This window comes from Stegostoma tigrinum, chromosome 10 (assembly GCF_030684315.1).
Source record: "Stegostoma tigrinum isolate sSteTig4 chromosome 10, sSteTig4.hap1, whole genome shotgun sequence".
In the NCBI taxonomy this organism is placed as follows: domain Eukaryota; kingdom Metazoa; phylum Chordata; class Chondrichthyes; order Orectolobiformes; family Stegostomatidae; genus Stegostoma; species Stegostoma tigrinum.
The window spans coordinates 45,661,314-45,682,262 of record NC_081363.1 but is presented as its reverse complement, the minus strand read 5'-3'; the positions used below and the strand labels follow the sequence as shown (position 1 = coordinate 45,682,262).

At 43.2% G+C, this 20,949-nt stretch overlaps 1 long non-coding RNA gene across 1 annotated transcript in view; it reads right to left on the bottom strand.

Moving 5' to 3' along the window:
* Window positions 1-335: 335 nt before the first annotated feature.
* LOC125455305 (uncharacterized) overlaps window positions 336-20,949 on the bottom strand; it is a 72,286-nt gene continuing 51,672 nt past the window's right edge. Inside the window, exons 3-4 of the long non-coding RNA XR_007248218.2 lie at window positions 769-921; window positions 336-649 (exon numbers count right to left, since the gene is read on the bottom strand). This is a non-coding gene — a long non-coding RNA (uncharacterized LOC125455305). The remainder of the gene's footprint in view (window positions 650-768; window positions 922-20,949) is intronic.

Sequence of the window (20,949 nt, the reverse complement as noted above, 5' to 3'; positions counted from 1 at the left end):
AGCTGGGTGCCTCATTGCATTGCCCTGCCTTCTTGTTAGAATTGGGCACTTGGGGTGCTCACGAGGATCCCTGGCTCCCTGTCGTAATGCCTTCAGTTCTGAGGACCAATGGCTGGAGGACTGGAGTGCAAATGTATGTGCCTTTCCTGAAGACCCTGTTGGTGCTCCACTTGGTTCTCCACAGTTGCAGCCAACTTGGCCATGGAGGCAGATAGACACTCACATGTTTCACTGCACTGCAGCAAAGAGGACTATTGGGCAGAGAGGACTGTTACATCCCACATATCTGTCTGCCACTCCTGTTCATCCCTGTGGATGTGAACCAAGCCCCTGACTGATGACACAACAGAGTCCCCTCTTGCCTTGGTTGAGAATGTGCCTGGTTTCTGGCAGCTCAGAGTGCCAGTGACCTATGTTTTTTATTCATCAGCCAGCTGCAGAACTTTCTTAGTGAGGAGCTTACCAGATTGCAGTCCCAAGCCTTCTAAGCCTAACAGTTGCACTGAGGTGTCACGACTTGAGGGGTGCACAAGGCAACCTTGTCAATGCTTCCTCTAAGGTCTCTTGTTCTCAGATGCTGATGTGGCTTCTGTTGGCAGCGAGTGGTGCTGACTGTTTCACTGCGGAGTAGCTGACATACGACTGGTGCCTGTAAGACACAGAGAGAGAGAGATGGCATTGTAGAAAACGCTTACAAGTCGTGTGCAGTGAAAGAGACTGCAAAGGGATGAATGAGACAGTTAGTGTGGAATGAAGACTGGTACTAACTTGCTTTGCAGAGCTTGGATGTCTCAGCATTCCCAGACTTCCGCTGAGTGGCAGCATTCACTCCTCAAGTGTGGGGGTGGGTATGGTCAGCATAATGTCCAGTGCCTGTCAACCCACGTGGGTGCTCGCTGTCCTGTTAAGTGCTGTATTTTCCTGTAATGAGAGAAAAGATGGATTGAAGGGGGTGAGTAGTTGGTGTGGTAGTTAATGCTGATGCAGATCTTGGAAAAATGGTGAGGTATTTCAAGTAAATGAGCCGGCAATACATATTTTGATTGTCATTCATGCCTTTACTGCCCTGAATCTCTGCACTCTCTGATGTCTTTCTGATTTTAAAAAAAATTGTTCCATTGAACCCTCCTGCCCAATAATTAATTTAAAGCATTATATAATCCTAGGCATACTATTTGCCAGGACACTGGTCATAGCATGGTTCACATAAAGCCCCTCCCAACGAAATAGCTCTATTTCTCCAGCTGTGGTACACAGTGCCATGTCAATCAGAGCCCATTTTCTCTCACACCAATCTCTCTAATCTTATTTATTTTGTGCCAGTTTGCACATGGCCTAGGTAGTAATCTGCAGATTATTAACTTTGTGGTTCTGCTTTTAGTTTAGCCCTGAGCTGCTTGTAGTTTCTCAACAGAATTCCTTTCCTAGTCCTTCCACATTATTAGTACCTATGGAGACCACAATAGTTGGATCCTTCCCCTCCCTCTCCAACCCACACAAATGTTTTTAACCTCGGCTAGAGGTAGGTCCTAAAATATAGGAGCAGAATTATGCCATTCCATCCACTGATTCTGAACATGACAATAAATTTCTATTCTATTCTATTCACAGGTAAATCTGTTCACCTGAAAGGTGTGTCTGGAGCCTTGGATAGGGAGGAGGGAGAAAGTAAGTGGGCAGCTGTCACACCTTTTGTTATTGCATGGAAAGGTGCCTTGGGGTTGTGGGGAGGTTTTGGGAGTGAAGTAAGAGGTGTCCCGGAGTGAATGGTCTCAGTAGAAGGCTGTCAAGGGAGAGGAGGGAATAAGCGTATAGTGATGGCATCCCATTGGAAGTGGCAGAACTGACAGCTAATGATCTAATCGGTGTGAATTCAGAGGGGGTTGGAAAGTGTAGACCAGGGAACCCTACCGCTGTCGTAAGAGGGAAGAGAGGGGTGAGGGCCAAATTGCAGAAGGTGGTTCAGACACAGCTGAAAGTCCTGTCAACTGTAATGGTGGGAAATCCTCGCTTTTGTTTCTGATTTCCAGCATCCACTGCTTTTGTTTTCCTGGACAAACTCGGATTGTTTTTGCTAGAACATCAAAGGTTGAAGTACGACCTGATAGAAGTATATAGAGTTATGAGAGGCATTTTTCAAGGCAGAAAATTTCAATGAGGGGAATTTCATTTAAAATCAGAGAGGAAATTTAAAAAGATGTGCGACCCAAGCTTTTTTTACATAGATGGAGGTAGGTGACTGGAACATTCTGTCAGGGCAGGTGGTAGAAGTATATACATTAGCATTGTTTAAGAGGCATTTAGACAGGCAGGGAATAGATGTATACAGGCCATGTGCAGACAGATGGGATTAGTTCAGAATGGCATCATGGTCAGCACAGATGTGGACGGTGGGGGGAAGGCAAAGGACCTGATCCTGTGCTGCATTGAATTATGTTCTTTGTAACATCCTAGGATGCATCCCATCAGAGTGGAATGTAGACTCTTTCAAGTTAAAATACATTTCTAAAGTTACTTTTGAAATCATTTTAAAATGTGGCTGAAGTGCAGAAGTCTTGAGCTGGAATACAAGACCAGTCATATACAGGACAGAGAACTTAGGCTAGAATTCTCTGTTTCTGACAATCAATACACATGTAACAGTTTCTCATAACACCAGCTGCAAAATCTGTATTTTTAAGGAAGGCACAGTTTTAGCTTTCATTTCACTGAAGCCAAGGACAGGGAACTTAACGTGGTACAATGCAATTTTGTTCTCAGGCAGTGACTTTTCGGTGGTTGATGATTAATTTTTTTCATGGTGTCTTAGAGGTTTCAGGAGTGAAACCTCCTGAGTACCCATGTATTTTGAACGTTGTTCTGGATCTGCATACCTAGTTCACTTTCATGTCCCTGACCCTGAGCCAAGTCTGCAGAACTGAACCTCAGGAGAGGTTACTGCCTCCTGGCAGAAAGCATGTAGGTCACTGTCTCTCACCCTTGTGCATTGCATCATTCGAAGTTTAGGCACCAGCTCGTCAACTCAGAACTGACATTCCTCAGCTGCAGAAATTCTGAGGGACAGTGTAGATTGTTGTTTTGAAAGACATGGATTAATCAAATGTAGTCAGCATGAATTTAAGGATAACACAGTGTGGAGCTGGAGGAACTCAGCAGGCCAGGCAACATCACAGGAACAGGAAAGCTGACATTTCGGGTCAGGACCTTTCTTCTGTTTACTTCTGTGAATCTTTTGAGAAAATAGTAAAGAAAGTTGAAGGTAGCTTGCATGAGTTAGTGTACATGGATTTTAGCAAGGTTTTTGACAGAACTGACATTACCTCAGTACAGTATCCATGCTGTCTTCTTCCTTGGTGTGACTGCAGTACTAACAGAAACAGTAGCATTGGGTAGTGAAGGACTACTCAGGAAGAAGACAGCATAGATACTGAAGTGAGGTGTGTCCAACGTGTTGGTGCTAGGAGGGTTTGGAAAGCCTAGAGAAGAGGAGCAGAGAGGCGGGAAGGAAATGGAGTACTATCTCCATGGGTGTGAGAGTGCTGCTGATGTGCAGAGGGCACCTCAAATGTTGTACCTACTTTCTTCTCACCATTTTAGTGACATATTTTTTAAAAAATAGACTTGCTGACCGAGTCCAACTGCCCATGCCAACTGTATTTAATAAGCTTGACTGACCCATTATTGTTTCATTAAATGTGGTGAGTATACTGCCAACTGTGAGCCTGCTCACCCTCCTTCTGGCCTGAGTTCATGGGTCAGTTGGAAGATGATTGGCTAGATGCCTCTTAAATGTTGTAATTGCACCCGCCTCTACCACTTCCTCTAACAATTCATTCCATTCACATAACTTATTCTTTCATCGGATGTGGCTATCACTAACGAGGCCAGCTTTTGTTGCCAAACTGTAATTACCCTTTTAGAATTATAGAGTTGTACAGCATTGAAACAGACACTTCGGTCCAACTCACCCATGCTGGCCAAATATCCTAAATTATCTAGTCACATTTGCCAGCATTTGGCCCATATCCCTCTAAACCCTACCTATTCATATACTCATCCAGCTGTCTTTTAAATGTTGTAACTTTAGCAGCCTCCACCACTTTCTCATACCATACACACTCCACCCTCTGCGTGAAAAAGCTGCCCGTTAGGTCCCTTTTCAATGATTCCTTTCTCACCTTAAACCTACGCCCTCTAGTTTTAGACTCCCCCATGCCAGAGAAAAGACCTTGGCTTTTCACCCTATCTATGCCCCTTATGATTTTATAAACTTCTAAAAGGTCATCCCTCAGCCCCCAACACTCCAGAGATAATAACACCAGTCTTTTCAGCTTTTCCCTATAGGTCAAACCCTCCAACCCTGGCAATATCCTTGGAAATCATTTCTGAACCCTTTCAAGTTTCACAGCATCTCTCTTTTAGCAAGGAGACTAGAATTGCAGGCAATATTCCAAAAGTGGCCAAACCAATGTCCTGTACAGACACAACATAATCTCTCAACCCTATACTGAGTGCACTGACCAATGGTAAGCATGACCAAATGCCTTCCTCAATATCCTGTCTACCTGGGACTCCACTTTCAAGGAACTATGAACTTGTGCTCCAAGGTCTGTTTGTTCAGCAATACTTCCCGGGACCTTACCACTAAGCGTATAAGGCCTCCCTGTTTTGCCTTTCCAAAATGCAGCACCTCATATTTATCTCAATTAATCTGCAACTCCACTCTCTGGCTCATTAGCCCATCTGATCAAGATCCTGTTGTACTCTGAGGTAACCTTCTTGGCTGTCCTCTACACCTCCAATTTTGGTGTCATCTGTAAACTTATTAACCATTTTATTTTTTAAAACCATTTGTGTTCACATAATATCCAGTTATTTATCTCTTTTTCTTTACATGATGTGACTTTGAATAAACCATTGCTCATTTGCACTTCTTCTCAGTCATAAAGTCATACATCATGGAAACAGACCTCTTGGTCCAATTCGTCTGTGCTAACCAAGTTTACTAAACTAGTTAGTTCCTTTTGCCATCATTTGGCCCACTTCCCTCTAAACCTTATCTATTCATGGAATCACCTTCATGAATCTTTTCTGCACCCTTCCCAGTGCTGCCATATTCTTTCCAAAATGTGTGGGATATACACTCCAGTTGAAGCTGAGTTTTAACAAGACTTCCTTACTTTTGTACTCTGTCAACCCTTGCATTATTTCTTTCATAATATTTCAATCTGAATTACACAGTTGTTTGCTTTATTCACTGAGGTCTCAAATAACTGGTTTCCTATGCTGCTGTTATCAATTCACACCTTCAGCATTTTGCTTGACAAAACATTTACTGGTCTATATGTGCAAGTGCAAACATAACTCATGGCAGACTCTAATAGGTCAGTGCTACAGCAAACTCTGTTTCACTGTGACCATCCAATTCTATCTGGAATCACATTCAGAATTCCAAATGGCCAAAAACACCTAATGTAGGTAGGTATCTAAATATTTTTAGAGTAATTGCCATAGAGTTATGCAGCATGGAAACAAGTTCTTCTGTCCAACTTGTCTGTGCTGACCAGACATCCCAATCTGACCTAGCCCCATTTGCCAGCATTTGGCTCATATCCCCCTAAACCCATCCTATTCATATATCCATCTAGATGCCTTTTAAATGTTGTAATTGTAACCACCTCTACCACTTCCTGTAACAGCTCATTCCTTTTCACATCATTAATTCTTTCATCAGATGTGGCTATCACTAACAAGGCCAGCTTTTGTTGCCTAACTGTAATTACCATTGAAAATGAAGGGCTTGCTTGGCCATATTGCTACGGGTCTGAAATCACATGGAGGTCAGACCAAGTATGTACAGCAAATTTCGTTCCATGAAAGATATTAGTGAGCCCAGTGGGTTTTTATATCAATGTTGATAGTTTCAACATTAATCCATTCAATCTCCGTAATTGTCAGTATCATTTTGTCAGTACCATTACTGGCTTAGTCAGATGACTAATTTTCAATTCCAGATTTGCTAACTGAATTTAAAATTCCACTCACTGTTGTCGTGGGTTTTAAACTCATGTTCTCAGAACATGAAAGGCTGAGGTTGTGGATTCCTAGTCTAGTGACATTACCACTACACCAACAATCTTTAAATAATTTGCTTACAAAGCTATGGCTCTTTTTTGAACATTTTCAAATGCTGTAAGGTCATTGCAATTGCCTGAGGGTAAAGTTGGGAGTTAGTGAACTGCTCTTGTGAGGAGTCAGAACTGACACTGAGTTGAATGGCCTCCCCTACTGTAACCATTCTGTGAGCTGGATTTAACAGGGCACTAGAATCTTCACATTTCCTCCCACATACCCAGCACTTACCCCAACCCGCAACCCCAGCTGAAAGTTGATGCCTTGCAACCATCGAACAGCTAATTTGCCATTAACAGCTACAGGTCGAAATTCCTTCTCTTAAGAGCATGCATCTTGCCTCAAAAAAACTACCAGGCAATCAGATGCTGACTGTTCTTCCATACCAACAGTGCCACTGGGAGCAATGGTTACTGCCAGTACTCCAGTCAGATGATGATGTGGGCTGTGCAGTGAGTGTTAGGGACCCTGCCAGGATAAAGCTGGATGGCCTAGGTAGTCCGTGCAACCATGGGCAAAAAAGACTTGGCGGGTGAGAGGTGCAATGTGAGGGAAGGCCCTTCGTGGACCTTTGATGCAATCTCCTAACAGAGCCACAGAATACATTGTACTGTGCCTTAACCATGTGTTGAGGCTTGTTGCACTAACGTCGGTTTTATGAACTTGCATCTACATAATTCAAAATGATACTGACAATTACGGAGATTAAGACGCTGTCCATTCTTTTGTACATGGTGTCATGTTAAAATAGGCACATGTTTTCACATCTGCACGCAGAACTAAAATCCTGACTTAAAATACTCACCCAGAATGATAGCAAGAGAAAACAAAAGTGCCAGTATTCTTCCTTCCATTGTAAAACTGACTCATTCTGAAAACAAACTGCTTCATTTTCAACAACAGATAGCAACACGATGTGAACATAAATAATCTGCTGAAATAACAGCAAAGTACTGTGGATACTGGAGATCCGGAGCAAGTCGACAGGACTGGTCCCTCTATGGAGAGAATAACAGAGTTAATGTTTTGAGCCCATAAATGGTTCGAATGGACTTGAAACCTTAATGCTGTTTTCTTCTCTATTCATGCTGTCAGAGCCTGTTAAGTTTCTCTATCATTTTGTGAACTGTTATTTCGAAACAATCTGCTGATCAGTTAACTTGTAATCTGAGAAGGATTCTTGAACTACACTGCGGTATGAAATCATTTTAGTTTTGAATAAAACCAAGAAATGATATCAATGATAAGGTAAGTCAAATTTTTACCAATATCCTTTGGTTTTGGCAAGGGAAGTTTTGTCTTCCAATCTCCAAAATGTCATCTGCAGGCTTCAATATGCTTGTTAAAGAATATAAACAATATTCACATATCTAAAGGTGTCAAGTATTCTATTCGTAGACACCATGTTGCGAGAAGCCTCCTGTCGGAGAATGCAGTAACAGCCAATGATCAGGCAGTTGATTCCCAGGAGGACCACACATTCCAATCATGAAACACACTCAGTAATGGCCCTATTTTAATGCAGCACCAGGTAATTGGTGCAGCTGATGTAAATGCACTGGGGTACACCGGGGTTATATTTTCTTGACTTTTAACTGAAGATCAATGAAAACTTTGGAGAAGTGACATAATTGGCTGAAATTACAGCAGCAGTGTGAGCAAAAGTGCATGGAATTTTCAGATGATCTGCCACCATCATATAGAGGCTTGCTACCACTTTAATCCTGGCTGGGGGCCAGCAATCAGTCAAATTACTTAGCTCTGCAATGAAAATAGATTTTAAAAGCGAACACTTAAGAGTTCCCAAAGGAGAAAATAGCAAACGTCACTACTGGGTATACAATCCATTTTCCCTATTCAGCACATCATGTGGTTTTGTTAAGATAACTTTGCCATCAGAACCTTACCGCTGATATTTCCCACATATGAAGAATTCTGAAAAAAAGGAGACTTAAAATTGTTGACTCGTGTTTCACACTTCTTTGTGGACTGAGAACAAATAACCAGTTTAAAATAAAACTTGGAAGTTGAATCTTCATTTTAAGGTACATAAGACGAGACAGAACAGTTTTACTGGTATTTTCCTTTTGTGAAGTCACATGGAACTGCCTTATAATGTGAAATCTGATGTTAACAACAAGTACAAAGATGTCGAAATAGGAAAGGACTACTCATTTCAGCAAGTCTTTTTATTCGGCCTTGTCGAGTCTTTGCAAGACAATCCTCTCCACCACCAGCAATATTGTTTTCAATATCTTTTAGAATTTTCAGCACATTTATTTGTAGCTGGAAAGGCGCAGTTTAAGAATCATGCTAAAAGCAGATGAGTACTGCAGGGCTTTTAATTTGATGAATCACATCAAATTAAAAAATGCACTTTCCTGTAAAGCTGAAACACATTAATCACATTAAACTGTAAGCATATAGCCTGTGGTGACACTGTAACACTGAAACATCATTCTGCACAGAGCCCAAGCTGGTGCCAAGTACATGAGGCTGAAGGAAACTGAGAAATTGTGTACCTGACTAGTTGTAAAATCTGATCACTATTTCAGGATGAGCCTGGAGTGCCCAGGTACAGATTTTTTTGATTGCAAGACATATCTTCCCCCCTGAGGTTTCTTCCATCCCCAGTGTGTCAAGCTCATGCATTCCATTGCTACCAAGATTGAGCACATCCCAGCAGCTGCCTCTGCTACCTCCCTCTCTCCCCTGAGACAACAGCATCAAGCTTTATTTAATGTTCCCCCCTTGCCTTCAAACAATTGTTCTCTATTTTTCTCTCCTACTGCCTCTACATATTCTCCAAAGCTTTTTTTTTCACTAGACCCATGAATCCTCTGCTCCTTTATCCCAAATTCCATGAAACTACTGACTACCTAACTTTCCCCTCCAGGTTCCTATGTTAAGTGGCATTGTTAACAGTTTTTTTCCTCTGGTTCTGCCCCTTTCTTCAACACAGCTATCTTCACTCCTTACCTCACAAGATGAACTCTTGACCTAACCAACCCTGTAAACTAATGAAACTACCATCTCATCACAAACCTTCGTTTGTCAACCTCTTTGAACACGTTGCTACCTCCTGACTCATTTCTGTAGTTTCCTGGAAATCAGTATTCTGAATGTCTCCAGCCACACTTCCACCCCCACTAAAAACTGCAAGTCACAAATGACTACATGATTGTGACTAAGACAAACAGGCTTGTCTCATCCCTCTCGACCTCTCTGCAACTTTTGACTCAGATGATCAAATCATCTTCTTCCAACAGTTGTCCAGCACCATTCAGCTGCACTTGACTTTCATGCAGCTCCATCCTAATCTAGCTGATAACAGCTGCAGAATCACCATCCAGAGTTTATCTTCACAGTCCCATTCTGCAGTCCTTGATGTTTCAACAGGATTTATCCTTTGCTCTGATCTATTTTTAATCTACATCTGAAATCACATTGATATGTATGCTGGTGACATCCCTCTGAGAAGGCAGTAAAAGCTTTGGTTTAACATCTTACCCAAAAGACAACACCCCTGACAATGTACTTTACTACAGTATTTTATAAGGCCAAATTGTCTGCGGAGGGGTCTAGAATGGCCTTTAATTAATTTTGACTGTGTGGCCTGCTCAGAAGATGAAAATTCCTCAGTTTCTGATAAAAGGAGCCTATTTTCTTAAACTTAAAAGATCAGCTCCCTATAGTCTAGTCTATTTCATTTGTAAATGTGACTCTATCACACTAGATAAATGTGAAGTGCTGTATTTTGGAAAGGCAAATCAGCGGAGGGCTTATACACTTAATGGTAAGGTCCTAAGGAGTGTTGACGAACAAAGGGACCTTACAATGCAGTTTCATAGTGCCTTGAAAGTGGAGTTGCAGGTAGGCAGGATAGTGAAGAAGGCATTTGGAATGCTTGCCTTTATTCGTCAGTGCGTTGAGTATAGGAGTTGGGATATTGTGTTGCAGTTGTACAGGACATTGGTTAGGCCACTTTTGGAATACAGTGTTCAGTTATGGTCTCCCTGCAATGGGAAAGATGTTGTGAAACTTGAAAGGTTTAGAAAAGATTTCAAAGGATGTTGCTAGGGTTGGAGGGTTTGAGCAACAGCAAGAGGCTGAATAGGCTGGGGCTATTTTCCCTGGAGTGTTGGATGACCATATCGAGGTTTACAAAATCACAAGCAGCATGGAGAGTGTAAAATTATAAGGTGTTTTTCCTGGGGTAAGGGAGTCCAAAACTAGAGGGCATTGGTGTAAGATGAGAGGGGGAAGATTTGAAAGGGACCTAAGGGCAACTTTTTCACACGGAGGGTGGTTTGTGTATGGACTGAATTGCCAGAGAAAGTGGTAGAGGCTGATATAGTTAGAACATTTAAAAGGCATCTGGATGGGTATATGAATAGGAAGGGTTTAGAAGGAAATGTGACAAGCTTAATGTAAAATATCTGGTCAACATGGACGAGTTGAACTGAATAATCTGTTTCCGTGCTCTACATCTCTATGAGTCTATGATATGTAAACCTCAAGGTAACTATTAAACCTTAGGGCGGCGGAACATAGAAGGCAGAAGGAAACTATGACACACTTGCATACAGTTGAGAGAGCTATTCAATTAGTTTCGTTCAGCTGTTCTTTCCCCATCCATTCTGTTTCGAAAGTCAGGCAGCACAATCCAGATCATAATAGCCCAGATATTCTGATAGCCAAATGGCCACTGGGGCAGCACAGACTGGAGCTGTGCATTGGAACCATGAAAATCCCTAACATGGTAAACTCGACAAAAATTGTTCAGGAAGGTGAAATTTCAGTAGGTAAAGCTCCTGAAGCCTCTGAGTCAACACCTTAAATTTAGAAACTTCAGAAGGCTCTGACTCAACTAATCTTAATAGTTTCCTAGGAAATGTTAGGGGATTAAAAGCCCACTCTAACTCTTGGGTAATTATTAAACCGACACACCACTTGCCCATCTCACTCACCTGGCACCCTACGCACCTCTCACCCTACCCAACTCACACCTCGCTCAAAGTCCTACATGCTGCCCAACCCATCCACCTGGAACTCTCACCCACCTAGTACCTCATTTCAGAGACTAGGGTCCTGAATTTAAATGAAGGAAATTCTGATGGTATGCCGAACAAGCTGACAATGAGAAATTGGGGATTGTCATTTGGAAGGATGATAGTAGATAGGCAATGGCAAACATTTAAAGAGTCTATGGTCGAACTTCAAAAGTTATTCATTCAATCTGGCATAAAAATAAGACAGGAAATGTTGTTAGACCATGGCTAAAAAGGGATATTAGGGGTAGTAGAAATCCAAGAAAGTGAAATACCGTTTAGCCAAAAAAGCAACAGATCTGAGGATTGGGAACAGTTTAGATTCTAGCAAAGGGCCATAAAGAGACTTATTAATGGAGGAAAATAGAGTACTGGAGTAAGCTAGCATGGAACATACAAAATTATTGTAAAGCTTCTATAGATATGGCGAAAATCAAAATTAGTAAAGATGAATATAGATAACCTGTAGTCAGAAAAATGTGAATTTATAATGGGGGACAAAGGGATGGACGACCAGTTATATGTATGCTGAAGTTCCTCTTCACAAAGGAAGCACAAATAACATACTAAACATTTAGGGTGGGGTGGGAGCGGAGGGGAGACACCGGGCCTAGTGAGAAGGAAAAATTGAAAGAAATTAGCAATAGTAAGGAAGTGGAGTTGAGGAAACTAGCAGGATTGAAGACAAGTAAATCCCTAGGGCCTGAATACCTTCATCCCAGGGGACTTAAGGAAGTAGCCCTGCAAAACACAGATGGTCATCTTGCAAATTTCTGTAGACTCTGAAACAGTTCCTATGGAGTAGACAGGAGCTAATGTAACCCCACTTGTTAAGAAGAAAGGCAGAGAGAAAACAAAAGAATTCCAGACTAGTTGACTTGACATCAATGGTGGGAAATTGCTAGCATCTATTGTAAAAGAGGTATTAAAAGAATTTGAATGATAGTGACGAGACAGGATAGCATGGATTTATGAACGGAAAATCATGCTTGACAGTCTGGAATGTTTTGAGGATGTAACGAGTAGAGTGGGTCGGGGAAGCTGGTGGATGTGCTACTTGGATTTTCAGAAGGCTTTCAGTAAGGTGACACGTAGGAGATTAGTGTTCCAAATTTATGTTGAAATGGATTAAAAGCTGTTTGGCAAACAGAAATAAAGGATAGGAATAAGCAGGTCTTTTTTTCTGAGTGGCAGGCAGTGACTAGAGGTACCACAGGCATAGTGTTTGGGCCCCAATATATATTAACAATTTAGATATTGCAACTACATGCCTCATCTCCCAGTTTGCAGACGACACAAAGTTGGATGGAGGATATGCTCTGAGGGGGATGCAGAAATCCTTTAGTGATGTTGGGAAAGTTAAGTGGGCAAATAGACTGCAGATGCAGCATAATGTGAATAAGTGTGTGATTATCCAACTTGGTGGCAAAAACGAGCAGGCAGATAATTGTCTGAATGGCGATAGATTGGGAAAAGGGGTGGTGCCGTGAGAACTGGGGTCCTCCTACAGTCTTGGGAAGTAGCAATGCAGGTGCTGAAGGTGGTGAAGAAGGTTGATGGTACATTGGCCTTCGTAGCAAGAGGATTCAAGTAAGGGGGCAGGTCTTACTGTAACAGCAATGGGCATTGGTAAGACCACACCTCAAGTATTGTGGGCAGTTTTGGTCTCCTTATCTGAGGAAGGATGTTCTGGATATTGACGGAGTGCAAAGAAGTTTAATCAGGCTAATTCCTGGGATGCGTAGACTGAAATACAGGGAGAGACTGGATAGGTTAGGACTATATTCACTTGCGTGTAGAAGAATGAGGGGGTATCTCATAGAAACCGATAAAATTCTAACAGGACTAAACAGGGTAGGTGCAGGAAGGATGTTCTTAAGGATGGAATCCATAACTAGGGGTCACAGTCTATAGATAAAGGGTAGGCCTTTTAGGACAGAGATGAGGAGAAATTTCTTCACCCAAAGAGTGGTAAGCCTGTGGAATTCTCTACCACAGAAAACGGTTGAGGCCAAAACATTGAATGTTGTCAAGAAGGAACTAGATATATTTCTTAGGGCTGAAGGGAACAAAGGAAACGGGGAGAAAGCAGGAATTGGATGATCAGTACAAAGGGCCAAATGGCCTACTCCTGCACCTGTATTTTATGTATCTGGCCTTCCCAACCAACTGCCAGCCTAACTCCACACTCACCTTCCATACATATGCTTTCACAGGAGCTGTCATAGTGGCTATCTGTGCTGGCGTTCGGTTCGTCTGAAGATCATCTTCACTACTGCATCTGTGAATTTTTGGACAAGCTTGTAACAGGGAGCCCCTGTTCAGGAATCTCCAATGCAGAAGACATCTAAAAGCTAAATTAGTAATTTCTTATTAATTCGATCCGGGTCAGATATAAAGTTTTTGGGCCAATAACTTGCTTTGAAAAACAACAATGCTTTAGTCAATAAGTTCCAACGTAGTTCCTCTAATTATGACCCTCTCATCAGTAGAAACAGTTTTTCTTTGTTTGCTTGATAACAGTGTTTCCAAAATTTTTCCTGGTGTAGTTAAAGTACCCCAAACTTCATGTGACTCCAGAGTGAAAATTTGCAAGTTGCAACAACAGAGCTGTTCATCTTTTTCTGGGGTGTTGTGGCGAAGGTTCACTGTGGGGCTGACATTTAGCTGCTTCCCATAGGGACAATGTGAGGCAGGTTGGGCAGAGATGGGGATATCTAACTTGGAAGTGTTTTAAAACTAAAATACTTATGATTTCACTTCCAATCTGCAGCAGCAAGCAGGTCTCAGAAATGTGTTGGACGGTCATGCGCACCACTAAAATAAAACATCAGGGTTTAAAATGTTCTCATTGGGGTGTAAACATTCAGTCCATGTGCCACACTGCTTGTTGACGCCCTGGAACCTGGAACCCCAAAATCTTATCTCTTGACCCACTGGGGCTCTCAATCCACAGGTTGTACGTTCTTTATATTTTGAATACTTCTATTAGACTTCCAAACCATTTCTGACCCAATGAGGATAAACTGTTCCTGCATTCATTGAAACATACAGAATTCTTCAGGGGCTTGATAGGACAAATGTTGATGGGGGCGCTGTTTCATGTCATAGGAGAGGCTGGGGCCAGAAGGCAAATCTCAGAATAAAGGGGTACCAATTTAAGACTGGGATAAGGAGGAATTTTGTCTCTGAGACGGTCATGATTCTTTGGAACTCCCTGACACCTAGAGCTGCGGGAGCAGAGTACTTTTGTATATTTAAGGCTGAGATAGATCTGGAACAGCAGGGACATCATAGGTTATGAGAGAAAAGGCAGGATGTGAGGAATATTGATTGGCCATCATCTTATTAGTAGTCAGGCTCCAGAGGTCGAATGGCGTATTCATTATTATGGTCTCCCTCCAGTCTGCCATATTATTTTACTCCCTCACCCCATATAATTTGCGTAAATCTCCTTTTAATCCTGTCTAATGGCTTTTCATCCTTTGTAAGCTTCAATGCTCAAAATTAGACACAATACTCCAGTTAAAGTTTAACTATGATTTATAAAGGCTTATCACAGTTTCATTTCTTTTGTACTCTGTGCATCTATTCATCTCCATTTAAAAATCACCTTGTTTTTCCACCTTCAAAGATTCAAAAGGTAATAAAACATTTGAAGCGTGTGTTGATTTAGCTCCAATAATCTGTTAACACTTCCAAAACAGCTAAAAAATCATTTAAAACATAAAAATGTGTCATTAATTAATGACGAGCACTGATACAAAATGGCTCTCTGTCAGCAGCCAGTTTCAGCAAAGAAACTTCAGTGTTTGTGGGCTTGAGTACAATGGGATTTATATTTCAGTGAGTGGTGACAACACTTTGATGTGCAAAAGTATGCCAAACAAATAAATTGAGCAAGAATTTGAAAGAAAGCATATGACTTAAAGATAAGTACAAAGGTAAACATAATATAAATTGGGACCAAAGAATATTGATGCATTTGATGAAGGATTTGCACTGCAAATAATGTCAACAAAATTTACTGGCGCAGGGAAATCATGAGATCAAATTAGAAGTGAGAGAGCTTTCCAACACACAATAAGCCATAGTAGGAACTGCGGATGCTGGAGAATCTCAATTTGAAGCTGGATGAACGCAGCAGGCCAAGCAGCATCAGAGGAGCAGGAAAGCTCAGGTTTCGGGTGTAGTCCCATCTTCAGAAAGGGGAGCTGGAGGGGAAGGGGGTTCTGAAATAAATAGGAAGGGGGGGAGGCAGATAGAAGATGGATAAAGGTGAAGTTAGGTGGAGAGAAGACAGACAGGTCAAAGAGGCAGGGGTATAGTTGGGGACGTAGGGAGGAGATAGGTCAGTCCAAGGAGAATGGACAGGTTGGGGGGGTGGGGGTGGGATGAGGTTAGTAGGTAGGAGATGGGGGTGGGGTTGTGGTGGGACAAGGGGATAGGTGAGAAGGAGGACAGGTTAGGGAGGCGGGGACGAGCTGGGCTGGTTTTGGGATGCAGTGGGGGAATTTTTGAAGCTCGTGAAGTCCACATTGATACCATTGGGTTGCAGGGTTCCCAAACAAAATATGAGGTGCTGTTCTTGCAACCTTCAGGTGGCATCGTTGTGGCACTGCAGGAGGCCCAGGATGGACATGATGTCTAAGGAATGAGAGGGGGAGTGGAAATGGTTCTCGACTGGGTGGTGCAGTTGTCTGTTGCAAATTAAGCGGAGGTGTTCTGCAAAGAGGGCCCCAAGACTCCGCTTGGTTTCCTGATGTAGAGGAGGCCACATCTGGAACAGTGGATACAGTATACCACATTAACAGATGTGCAGGTGAACATCTGCTTGATGTGGAAGATCTTCTTGGGGCCTGGGATGGGGGTGAGGGAGGAGGTGTGGGGGCAGGTGTAGCACTTCCTGCAGTTGCAGGGGAAAGTGCTGGGTGTGGTGGGGTTGGAGGGGAGTGTGGAGCAGACAAGGCAGTCGCTGAGAGAGTGGTCTCTCCGGAAAGCAGACAAGGGTGGGGAGGGAAAATGTCTTTGGTGGTAGAGTCGGATTGTAGATGGCACAAGTGTCGGAGGGTGAAGGGTTGGATCCGGAGGTTGGTGGGGTGGTACGTGAGGATGAGGGGGATTCTGTTTTTGTTGATATTGTGGGGAGGGGGTGTGAGGGATGAGTTGCAGGAAATGCAGGAGACACAGTCGAAGGCATTCTCGACCACTGATTGGGGAAGTTGTGGTCCTTCGAAAACGAGGGCATCTGAGATGTTCAGGAGTGGAATGCCTCATCCTAGGAGCAGATGCAGCAGAAGCGAAGGAATTAGGAATAGGGGATGGAATTTTTGCAGGAAGGTGGGTGAGAGGAGGTGTATTCTAGGTAACTGTGGGAGTTGGTGGGCTTGAAATGGATATCGGTTTCTAGGTGGTTGCCAGAGATGGAAACAGAGAGGTCCAGGAAGGGGAGAGAGGCGTCAGAGATGGTTTAGGTGAACTAAAGATTGGGGTGGAAGGTGTTGGTGAAGTGGATGAACTGTTCGAGATCCTTGTGGGAGCACAAGGTGGCGCCAATAACAGTCATTGATGTAACGGAGGAAGAGGTGGCGTTCAGGGCCAGGGTAGCTATGGAAGAGGGATTGTTCCACGTAACCTACAAAGAGGCCGGCATAGCTTGGGACCATGCAACACATCATCCTCCGACACTTCCGCCATCTGCAATTCAACCCCACCACCAAACACATTTTTCCTTCCCTACCCTTGTCTGCTTTCCAGAGGGACTCTCTCTGTGACTCCCTTGTCAGCTCCACACTCCCCTCCAAACCACCACACCCGGCACTTTCCCCTGCAACAGCAGGAAGTACTACACTTGCCCCTGCACCTCTTCCCTCACCCCCATCCCAGGCTCCAAGAAGACTTTCCACATCAAGCAGATGTTCACCTGCACATCTGCCAATGTGGTATACTGTTTCCGCCGTACCCGTTTGGCCTCCTCTACACTGGGGAAACCAAATGGAGGCTTGGGGACTGCTTTGCGGAACACCTACTTTCAGTTTGCAACAAATAACTGCACGTCTCAGTTGCGAACCATTTCAACTCCACCTCCCATTCCTCAGACGACATGTCTATCCTGGGCTTCCTGCAGTGCTGCAACGATATCACCTGAAGGTTGCAGGAACAGCAACTCATATTCCGCTTAGGAACCCTGCAGCCCAATGGTATCAATATAGATTTCACAAGCTTCAAAATGTCCCCTCCCCCCACTGCATCCGAAAACCAGCCCAGCTCATCCCTGCCTCCCTAACCTGTCCTTCCTCCCACCTATTCCCTACCCCCACCTCAAGCAGCACCTCCATTTACTACCTACTAGCCTCATCCCGCCCCCTTGACCTGCCCATCCTCCCTGGACTGACCTATCCCCTCCCTAACTCCCCATCTACACTCAGCTTTACTGGCTCCACACCCACGTCTTTGAACTGTCTGTCTCTTCTCCACCTATCTTCTGTTCTATCCATCTTCTATGTGCCTCCCCCTCTCTCCCTATTTATTTCAGAACACTCTTCCCCTCCCCCATTTCTGAAGAAGTGTCTCAACCCGAAACCTGAGCTTTCCTGCTCTCCTGATGCTGCTTGACCTGCTGTGTTCATCCAGCTCTACACCTTGTTATCACAAATTAAGCCATGAAGGCTTTTAATGTGGAAACAAATCCCTGGGTCAAATTACTAAACCCTGGAGCATATTGTAAATTTTTTTGCCTTGGCATGATGTTTTCCCTTCATGGTTTGGAGTTCCCCAGTGGAAGGCCCTCTGCAAAGAATTTCCTCCCTTTTTCATTGGGGATGCAGGATGGAGAGTGATGGACGCAGGAGCCCTGTGCAATGACAGGCTCAGCAAGGGATTCTGGGCCATGTGTAGTTTTTGTGGCTTGGATGAAACAGTGTCTCGTATTCATACAGATTGTTTCCATGTGCAGCCCCTTATTAGTTGTTTTTGAATAGCCTGCTCCTTAAAATTTTGGCTGCACTGCACAGGCTCACCCTCCTGATCAATGGTATCCGAAGCAGGGAGGGACGGACAAGTTTGAGGGCTTTCTCGGAGGCCTGTTCCTTGTCTTCCTACGGATTTTCTCCAGTCTGTCACATTATTAACCTCCCTCACACGGACATAATTCAGGCAACTCCCCTTTTAACACTGTCTGAGGGCTTGTCATCCTTCGTAAGGTTCAGTGCCCAAAATCGGACACGATAGGCCAAGGTGGTCATTAACAGGTATCAGGCTGTGGAGGGGCTCATTGTTCCTGACTGTTTGACCTCTTTCTTGATTATGTCTGCGCTTGGGTGTCCACGGAGAAGGAGCACATGGTCCTCACCAGCACGGTCAAGGTCTTCAGACACTGGTGGGGTTGGTGGGGGTGGGGGGCGTGGACCACGGGGGCTGGGGTGCACCATCACATTTTATTTTAATTCAGTGACTTTCTGTGTCATCATAAGGTTCTGCTGAACTATTGATTTGTGTTTTCTTTTGACACAGTGCCCCAGCATGGGCTGTTTTAACAACTTTTTGACTTGCCGTTTAAAAGAGTTTAAGTTTTGAAAGAGTAGAAACACTTGGATTGGTGCTGATTATGTCTGCAAGGCAGTTACATTAAAAAAATCAGCAAACATTTAGAAAATATTTATTGTAAGTAGCATATGGTCTTTTGGGTAAATGCTGAGGTCAAAGAGCAATTGCAGCTACTTTATCAGTCAAGCCATGTGGAACACTGCAGAGTTAAATGAACAGCAGAAAAAGTAGTCACCATAATCTTAATAGACCACAATATAATTGTGTTACTCTGGTTGGAAGCAAATCACTCGCAGTTGGAAGTTGGATAAATTACAGTTGGTGATCAGTCATAAGACAACTTGAAACAGCCGTATACTTCAAGTGTAGTCAGATACAGGGAATAATGAAAGATTAAAAACAAGTGATTTAATCAAGCACTAACAAGGATGTTTGTATGACAGACTGGGAGGATACAAATGAATGCATTATTGCCATTTACTATTTCCTGTTTAGTTAATCTAATCAAACAATCAGGCACATACATATTACTTCTGAAGTGCAGATTGAAGTCTCATATCTGTCAGCACAGAGGAGGACAATGTACTACACAAAAGAAAAGAGCACTTAGATGCTTGAAGAGCATTTTAATTTGCATCAACATTCTCTTAAATGCCTAACAGGAGCTCTGGAGATAAATTTGGAAAACCCACAAGAATTTGTCAGGGATTCAGCCATACAACTAACATGCCACACAGTGCACAGCAAAGTAGGCAACTTGCAAATGTCAAGCTATTTACTAATTATGATGATAATGGTGTCTAGCTCAATGATGAATGTGTTTTTCATTGTCTGGGCACTTCAGAGGCCTAAGCCTTTGCAATACTAGCACCTCTTAAGGCAAGCAATAAAGGCGTGGCCAGTCGTGGCTACAGCAGGACTTACAAATGGGAAAAGGAATAAAAACCTCGTAAATTTGCACAACAGACCAGACAAGGTCCACCACGGTGTCCCTGACTATGCAGAAAGCCTTTAAAAGACAGATATGAAGGTAGTGGGAGCAGGCAACCATAGGATGCCAACGCCAGGTGAGTCAACCCCAAGATCCTGGATGTAGTGCCACAATATTCCACAGTGTCACAAGTGGCCAAAGTGAGTGTGATGCTTAGTATTTTCTTACAAATAAGGACAAATAAGGCAATACTGTCACACAACCACCTCCTGCATGCAATCCCTTGAGTCACTTCAGAAAAGTCTCTACCAAGCACAATTCATACCCAATTTTCATGTCCTCACCAAACATATAGCACCGTTGATGAGATAATGGGAACTGCAGATGCTTGAGAATCCAAGATAACAAAGTGTGGAGCTGGATGAACACAGCAGGCCAAACAGCATTTTAGGAGCAGGATAGCTGAGGTTTTGGGTCTAGACCCTTCTTCAGAAATGGGGGACGGGAAGGGGATTCTGAAATAAATAGGGAGAGAGGGGGAGGCAGATAGACAATGGATAAAGGAGAAGTTAGGTGGAGAGGAGACAGACAGGTCAAAGAGGTGAGGATATAGGTGGGGAGGCATGGTAGGTAAGGACAAGGAGAACCCTATTGTAGTTGCAGGAGGAAAGAGAAGGAATGAGGGCGGAAATATGGGAGATGGGCTGGAACTGGTTGAAGGACCTTGATTGAGGAAGAAGGTGGGCATTTCAGAGGTTCCCTTGTTGAAGTTGGCATCATCTGAACATATGCTACAGAGACAGAGGAACTATGAGAATGGAATAGGTTCTTTACAGGGAGCAGTGTGTAAGGATGTATAGTCCAGGTAGCTGTGGGAGTCTATGGATCTGCAATGCACTTCCTAATAGTATCGTGGAAGCAGATTCAATTGAAGCATTTAATAAGGAACAGGGTTGTTATCTAAAATGGAGGAATGTTCAGAATTACAGAGAAAGGTAGGAAGTGTGGCCCTAGACAAATTGCTCCTATGTCGAGCTGTGCAACCATGACAGGCTAAATGATCTCCTTCTATGCCACAGATGTTCATTTTTCTATCCCATTATTTCCTTTAAGCTACTGTTCTCTTTGCCTCTCATACATATGCTTAAAATGCCTCTGACTGCATGTCACTGAATAATTAAAATATTTCTCTTTGACTGTGCCTTAAACTCATTTATTCAATTTTTTTTCTCCTAATCAATGTTCCTATTTCTGAAATGTCATTTACGTAAGTGCCATCATTAATAATGA